Below are 9,064 nucleotides of genomic sequence, written 5' to 3' on the forward strand. Positions count from 1 at the left end.
TGTAATATCATTTTTTAATATTCAATTTATCTAGTTCATTTTCTTCTCTCTTTTTTTGGACTATTCATTTCCACGCTCTTATTATGCTACCTATTCAATCTTGCTACTCAATATTCTATTATGGTTTCAAAAGTTTAGGTTCTTATTTTTTTTTTTTCGTTTCATCATGGAAATCGAACTCAATGATTCCACCACTAAAAAACTCCTCACTGTCATAGCTGACAAATTGAATGAAGACGACTATTTAACCAGGAGGTATCTCGCGTTACTCACCATCCAGAGTCTCGATTTGGAAGAACACTTAAACCCAGCGAAGATTCCTTCTCAATTTGTTACATACAAGGTTCTGAAAATCGGTTTGAATCGGCCAGTCGAACCGATCGAACCGCGAACTGATGCCAAACGCGATTCGGTTAGAAGCAAAAACTGCCAAATTCGAAAACCGACGTTAGACAGCTGAACCGGCCGGGAACCGGTCGGTCGAACCGAACCGTGAACCGGCCAATTTTTGAAATGGGTCAAAAATGAAAATTCAAAAATGGTGCGTTGAAGCTTGTTTGTGACTTGTGAACCCTAATTCCTAACATTTGTAAGCACCCCTCTCGGCCTCTCCTCTCCAGCACGCAGAAGCAGAAGTGTAGAACGCGAAGCAGCAGTGCAGTAGTGCAGCAGTTGGAGCTTCTGGCGCAACTTCTATCAGCAACCGCCGCCGCCGCGCAGTCCGTGAAGCTAACGTCAGTCACCTCTGTTCGCGCAGCCACTTTCCGTCGCGCAGTGAGCTCGGGCCAGTGCCGCTTTCCGTCGCGCAGTGTCTTCCCGCCGGCACCAGGTCTGTTTCCCCCTTCCACCCATCAGCCACTGTCTTGCCTCTTGCCAGCCACCGTCCCCGCCAGCTCTGCATTTTTTCAGGCTTTCAGCTTCTAACCCTAGGTATAATTTTTGTTCTTTGTAATAATAAACGTTGAAGAATTGATTAATTGTTCTAAATCTTGCTGTTGAAGGCTTGAAGCATGATTAATTGTTGAAGCATTGATTAGTTATTGGGTGCTAATTGCTAAACCTTGCTGTTGAATAATTTTGACTAATGGTTATATAATTGATTAATAATTGCCACACCTTTACAACCCAGCATTCCTAGCCACTTCACTCCAACAACCTTGTCCATTGTTCATCATGTACTTCATGAGCTTCTCATCTTCTTCTGGTGACCATAATCCCTTCCTTAGCTTACTCTTACTATTGTTGTTCTTGTTCTCATCATTGTCTTTTCCACATACTTGAGACTTCCTCATCATTATTAATTATTGATCAATCAAATTAAATGTTAGTATTCCTCTCCACTTCCTTACTCATGAAAGAATTTTTCTTACTTTTCATAGTCCAATTTCGTTTCATATTTTTTTACTAAATGCGGTAAAATGTATACTAACATCTTTCTTAAAATGTATGTCTGGATAAGTAAGGGATTAATTTAGATAAGTAAAGGATTAATTTATATATAGAGGTACTAGAAAGAAACTTGATTTGGAAGCGAGCGATGATGTATTACATGATGATAATAATGATGGTGGTGGGTTTGCTTACAATACAGGGAATGAAGAGTAGTAAGATCAAAGGGGATTGGTTGATAAGTCTAGTACTAATAATAAACGGTTTTGAGAAGGACTTCAGAGATAATAAATACTTTCATCTCTTTTTTTCCTTTGCTCACAAGTTATATGTTGTTGCTGGTAGAGTAGGAGTAGTCGTATTTGCACAATAAAAATTAAATCATTGGATATTTATAGATGATATTAATGCTGATTTAGATGAAAGTGGTGGTGGTGGTAGTAGTACATGTTATGCTGCACCACTTGATTTGTCTGGTCCAAGTAGTTGATGATATCAACGAAGCAAATCTGCAGCAAGTTATGGCGGATTTTTATGATTGATGATAAATTTGGATGTTGGCATTTTATGTTTGGTTGGTTATTTTTGTTATTTGACTTTTGAGTTTGTATTTGAATCAGATTAACATTCTGGTTTATGTAATATTTTTAATTTGGATGATATTTTAAAGTTTATATTATACTGTAATTATATTTTAGTGTGTTTATTTATATTTTATTTATTATTTTATTATAAAACGATTTTTTCGGTTTAACCACGGTTGAACCTATGAACCAGTGAACCAGTAACTAGAGCGATTCGATGACCGGTTCGATTTTCAGAACCTTGGTTACAGATGAGGCAAAGAAAATCGTTACCGAATCGGAGGACTTTAAGAAATGGCATCTCCCAGACCTAACCGTCACTACTTGGATCGTGGCATCCATGACAACTAACTTCAAAAGCAAGGTCATACATCTCACCAGATTTCATCTGGTTTGGGAAAAGATTGATGATTACTTCACCGCCGCATTCTCAGCACGCGTTTAGAGCCTCAAATCACAGCTCAATTCAATAAAGAAGACGGGCACCGTATCTGATTATCTTGCTCAAATTCAAAAATTATATAGTAGATTCTCTATTTGCAGTTGGCTATCAAGTTCATGAGAATGACCACATTCAAGCTATTCTTGATGGTCTCCTAGAAGAGTATACAGTCTATAGCACTTCGATAATGTCAAGATTGGGTTCCTTTAAGGTTGTAGAGGCTCAATCTTTCTTGTTGGCATTTGAAAATATGCTTGATAGATATAAGGATCTTAGAATAGCTATGCCGGTGGCCAACTTCACTCAACCCTTCAACTTTAACAGAGGAGGAGGAGCAAGAAGAGGTAGAAGTGGAAGAGGCTTTCAAGGAGGTGGCAGGTTTGGATTCACGAATCAAAGACCCTAATGTCAACTATGTAGTTGTTCTGGCCAAGTGGTTTGGAACTATTATCATTGATTTGATACATTTTTCAACCAAATTTGGCTAATTCTTCTAATCAGCTTCATATTCCATATGAAATTCCCAACCACTATTCCCATTTTCAATCTTTCATCACCCAAGAGCTTATATTTCTACACCATCATCAGTTAGTGAAGCTTCTTAGTTCTCGATTTAGGAGCAAATCACCACATTACCCCAGACTCCAACAATTTACTCATTGCCTCTTCCACGAATCTTGATTCGGACTAGCTTTATGTAGATAATGGGGGCAAGTATATCGATCTCTTCTTCAGATTCTTCCGTTCTTTTTTACTTGTCCAGTAACATTACTTATTGTCTGATCCACAACCTCTTCCAAAACAACAATTTAATCAAATCCATAAGTTATAATAATAGTTGTTACGTGTACATAAAAAGTAATTATTCGTAAGAATATATATTGAAATATAAAGAATACATTAAAAATGAGTTAAATAACATATACATAAATACATAAATAATTTAACAGCTAATTTTTTATGTACACATAATATTTTTTTAAATAAATTATTATTTAAAAATAAATACTTTTTAAAAAAATAAATAAATAACTCCTCTTACTCTCTCTAACTCTTTGTTCTTCCAACATTTTTGTCCTCCAATATAATTTAGTTCATTTATGGAATCGAACATGCATTGTAATTGCTTAGGAGTTGAATTTTTTTTCTTTTTCGTGAACTAATATTTAAACACAGTTAATTAAAAAATAGTTATTGTAGTTAACTATACAAAATCATCTTTTTCTTTTTTTAATCAATTATTATTTAAACTTTAGTTTAAACTACGAATGTACCGAAAACATTATTTAGTAATTAGTTCACTAATAAATTTGTATACCTTTTAATAGAGTAATAAATTTGATGTAAATAAATAACCGGTATATATGATGTTGATAATAATTGAATAATAGATTTGATGTAAATACCACCAACCGTATATATTGCTGGTACATTAATTTGTTTAATGCTGCTTTAAACACCGCTTTTGCTTAATCTGAGGCAGGTAACACGCTTAGTTGTTTGTGGAACTTTGGTAAGACACCTGAACAAGTTATACCCAATATTTATGAACCATAAACACTGACATAGATACAAGATATGATAAACATAGAATATAAATATTTAATAACTAAAAAAAATTAATCAAAAATAACCATAATTTATTTTATTTAACATTTATTAATTGTTGCGACAATTAATAAATACTAAATAAAACAAATTTTGATTGTTTTTTTATTTCCCTAACATTATCGTTTCAAAAACAATCATATGATATATATTTTTTAAAAATATATAGGTATTCAAAAGATAAAATTATAAAACTCTTATGTTTAAATAGAGTTAGTAAGAGTTTTATATATTATATGTATACAAAAAAAAGTTATCTAAAGTCATACTATTTCTCTATCATATATGGTTGATATCTTCGCCATAAAAAAAGTTACTCTTTTCAACTCCGGTTCATCAAGAAAAAGGTGGACAACTTTAAGGACACCATTTTCTCTATCAATTGGTGAAAATTATCTCTGGCAATATCTTACATCATAGCTCTTCTTTATTGTATCGTAGAATTTTTCTTGAAAGAAAACGAAGATTAGTATGTACAAATACTAAATTTTCTGCATGTTTAGGCTTTAACTTGTTTCTTTTTAGAAAATGAATAAAGAAATAAGTGCTCTAATTCCTTTCACAACAAGAAGATGATGGTTGTTCTAGTAGCCTAAAAATAATTGGTTGAAGAAGTTTTGCTTTATCACCATGAATTAGCCACCAAGATTTTGCATCAACTATGCCTCTATCATTCAAAGAGTCATAATCATCAAAGACACTTCTATCATAAAAAAAAACTTGCAAATTTAATGTTTACTTTTTTTTCTCTCTTATTCATCAGAAAAATACCTCTTCAAGTATTTAACTCATTAGTGATTTCAATAACTTGATAAGAAGAAACTCGTGTAGAGTCTTCTCTCAATCATTGATGGCTATAATACTTATATAATTAGTGATTGAAAAGAAATTAGTAATAATTTAGTTATCTTTACTTATAAATAAAAATTATAAATTATAAATGTAAAGGGTTAGGTTACATTCTCCATTACTTGAAATACATAACCAAAAATTAATTAATGAAAAAATAAACATTCTCCATTACTTGAAATGGAGGAGGCAGAAGAGTACGAGAACACGAGAGCAACGACGATGAGCATGGCAGAAGTGGCGACCGGAGAGACGGCGAACACGGCAACGAACACTGGAGCAACAACGACAAGCACAGTGGAAGTGGCGACCGAAGAGGCGACGAGCACAGCAGCGACCATGGGAGCAGCAATGATGAGCACGGCGGAAGTGGCGACTAGAAAGGTGACGAACGACAGCGAGCAATGCAACAGTGGCAGTGAAGAGGATATGCTGAGATTGAGAATGAGTGAGTGTGGAGAAGGACGATGAACATCCACGGTTGTGACGACCGGAGGTGGCAGCAGACCGAGAGTAAGGAGGGGGTGAGTGGATGTGGAGCTAGAGAAGGGGTCTGGGGTGGAAGGAAAAAAGTTAGAGTTTATACTTTTTATAATGTATCTTTTGTAAAACTAAAGTCACTAAAATTTTCAAATTCATTTTTGGTCGTGTCTGGACCGTATCCGGACATTTTTTTTTGTTTTTTTAGACAGGACATGTATGAATACGGGTGATGAGCGGATAATTTATACGCTTTTTGGCATTATTTTTAGTATGTTTTTAGTAGGATCTAGTTATTTTTAGGGATGTTTTCCTTAGTTTTTATGTTAAATTCACATTTCTGGACTTTACTATGAGTTTGTGTGTTTTTCTGTGATTTCAGGTATTTTCTGGCTGAAATTGAGGGACTTGAGCAGAAATCAGATTCAGAGGTTGAAAAAGGACTGCTGATGCTGTTGGATTCTGACCTCCCTGCACTCAAAGTGGATTTTCTGGAGCTACAGAACTCGAAATGGCGCGCTTCCAATTGCGTTGGAAAGTAGACATCCAGGGCTTTCCAGCAATATATAATAGTCCATACTTTGGCCAAGAATTGACGACGCAAACTGGCGTTCTACGCCAGCCTTCTGCCCAAATCTGGCGTCCAGCGCCAGAAAAGGATCCAGAACCAGAGTTGAACGCCCAAACTGGCGTTCAACTCCACAAATGGCCTCTGCACGTGCTACAGCCCAAACACACACTAAGTGGGCCCCGGAAGTGGATTTATGCATCAATTACTTACTCATGTAAACCCTAGTGACTAGTTTATTATAAATAGGACCTCTTACTATTGTATTAGGAATCTTTGGACGTCTGGTTCTTAGATCAGAGGGGGCTGGCCACAATGAATTAAGATCAGAGCACCAAGCTTTGGAGCCATTACCAGGATTTGTTCGAGCCTGGAGATCACAATTTCGTGCACCAACGGGAGACACGCGTATCGAACGAGAGTCTATGTGCATCGTGTCTGAAATGTGTTTGAAATATATCTGACATACTAACACGGTAACTTAACAAAATTTTTGTACTTCATAGCCCAATATATATCAACTCAACTATAGGTATTCCATCTTTAAACTAGTTTTTGTCAGTTTTTTATTACATTAATTTTGAAAAAAATTAAAACAAACACTTTTAAATAGATTTAATATTTTTTAATTTAAAATACAAATTCAAAAATTAATTTAAGTAAAATTAAAATTTAAAAATGCAATTTTAAATCTCCAAATCAGTTTTATTAATCTTCCTAAACACTAAGGCTACGTTTGTTTATAGGCACGGAACACTGAGACAGGAGCACAGAGACACAAAATCGTGTTTGACAGATGAGATATGGATTGAGATATTATGTCCAAAGACACTGAATTAATGTGTTTTGTATCAATTCTAACAGGAATGACATAAAGACACTAACAAGAGATAACTTATTTTTTTCTTTTATTATTTTTTGTTAATTTTTTATAATTATATTTTTATTATTATATTTTTTTTCCAAATTTTTTTAATGAAAAAAATGAGAATAAATTAGACTTACATAATTTATTCTAGTTTATCACCAAACAAAATAAAAAACGTTAATTTTTATGTCTCTGTTATTTGTATTTTGTTCTCAGTGTCTTATCTTGTCTTGTCCTATTCTTAGAACCAAACACAGCCTAACACATCCTAAAACAAACCCCTAAATATCCCAAAACATATTTCAACCCTGTAAAAACCTAGCAGCTGCATCGCCTGAAACGAGTCTCCGTCGCCATGCTCCTCCTCCGTCACCACGCTCCTACTTTGCGTGTGCTCCTTCTCTGTGCTGCGCTCCGATCCTCTATCAGCACGCTTCTCATCTTTGCTGCATCTTCCATTAGCTTTTTATCAACACGGTCTTCCTCTTTTCCGTTTTTTCTGTGCCGAAAACGCGTCTCAACAATGCACTCTTCTTCATGTGTTTCGGGTACTTTTTTGGATGTATTTGTATTGATAATTTTCTTTTGCATTGCTCTATTTGATTTAGGATTTGTTACCTCATTCAAATTCTCCATGTTATTAGAATTTTTGGTCTTTTATCTCTTTTTTCTGTTCAATAAAATGTTTCATCTTTTTAATCTATGCATAATATTGGATTTTTTGGGATGTGTTTATGTTGATAAATTTTTTTTTCACTACTCTATTTGATCTGAAACTTGTAATATTAATATAATTTAGATGTGTTAATATTTAACTTTAGATGTATTTATATGTTGTTCATTTAATTGTGAATGTATTTGTGTTTCTAGACATTTTTATGTAAAATTTGTGTGAACAAAGAATGAATTTTGAATGTATTTTAAAAGCATTATATTTGTTTGTTTTTTTAATTTTGGATGAATCATGAGAACACATTTAAGATATTGCATCAAATATCTATAACACATATAAAATAATATAATTACACATGAAATAAATTATAAACATATTCAACATAAAAACCATGTTTCAAAATATGTTTTAAATAATTTTAGTGTGTGATTATTTTATTTTTGATAATGAACATAACAAAAGATACAATAAGTTGAAAAAAAAACATAAACAAATGAAAGTAATAAAAGTAATCGTTGTTTTGAATAAAGAGAGGAAAAATATGATAACCTTAATTGGTAGAGAAAGAAATTACATAATGCCTTCTATTTCCTTACAAATTTAATATTTGAATCTATTAAAAAATATTATAATTAATAAATTAAATTTAAAGTTTGATTAATAGATCATTGCATTGTTAATTAATATATATATAAACCATGAAGCTTCCATAGTGGGGCAGTTTGGACCATTCAAGCCACATTGTGAACAATCCATCGTGTGATTTGATTTCTCACATGATAATTGATTAGAAATTAGTAGTTGATTGATAAAATTCTAATAACCTAACGACCGCTTTGAATTGTTCATCATAGTATATGCTGTGCATATGCTATAGCTACTTAGCTAACATGCCCAACAGTCACGTGAAGCTTTTTATTTAATTTTTTAAGTATAAATATAATTTATCAATTAAAATAAGAAAATTATACCATAATAAACAAAAAAATTTATAATTTAGTGGTTAAAGAAAATGATAATAATATAAAAATAAGTTAATGGTTAAATTAATTTCTGAAAAATATGTCATTCTTTAAATTTTTTGTTTCTGAAAAATTTGTTCTTCTAATTCCAAAATAATCTAATATTCTATATCATTAATTGTTGACAAAAATTATTCATGAAGTGATAAAAGAACAAACATGATTAATTTTATAATTTTTAAAAAATTAATTTAATTGATAAAACTTTTTGCGAATGAATCCAGATTTATTCTTCTCCTATGGTTTTATTTTAGGAAATTCAAGTTGTTTGCAAACCTCCATATATAGTGTAAACATTGGCAACTACAAACCATTCCAGTCCAGCAAGTATTAACACTACTCTTTTATAAGTTTGTTCTTCTGATCTCTTCTATGTAGTATAAGATGTTAGTTTCCTTTCTAATCAACCAACATATATATATATATATACAGAGAGAGAGAGAGAGAGTGAGAGAGTTTATTTATCAATATAAGATCAGTTTATCCTTTCTTTGATTAATTTTTGAGTTAGCATCATAAATCCTAACATAACCCGAATGAATAATACTATATGGATCGCCCTTATGTGCACCTTTCACTTT

The sequence above is a fragment of the Arachis ipaensis genome, chromosome B09 (assembly GCF_000816755.2).
Source record: "Arachis ipaensis cultivar K30076 chromosome B09, Araip1.1, whole genome shotgun sequence".
In the NCBI taxonomy this organism is placed as follows: Eukaryota; Viridiplantae; Streptophyta; class Magnoliopsida; order Fabales; family Fabaceae; genus Arachis; species Arachis ipaensis.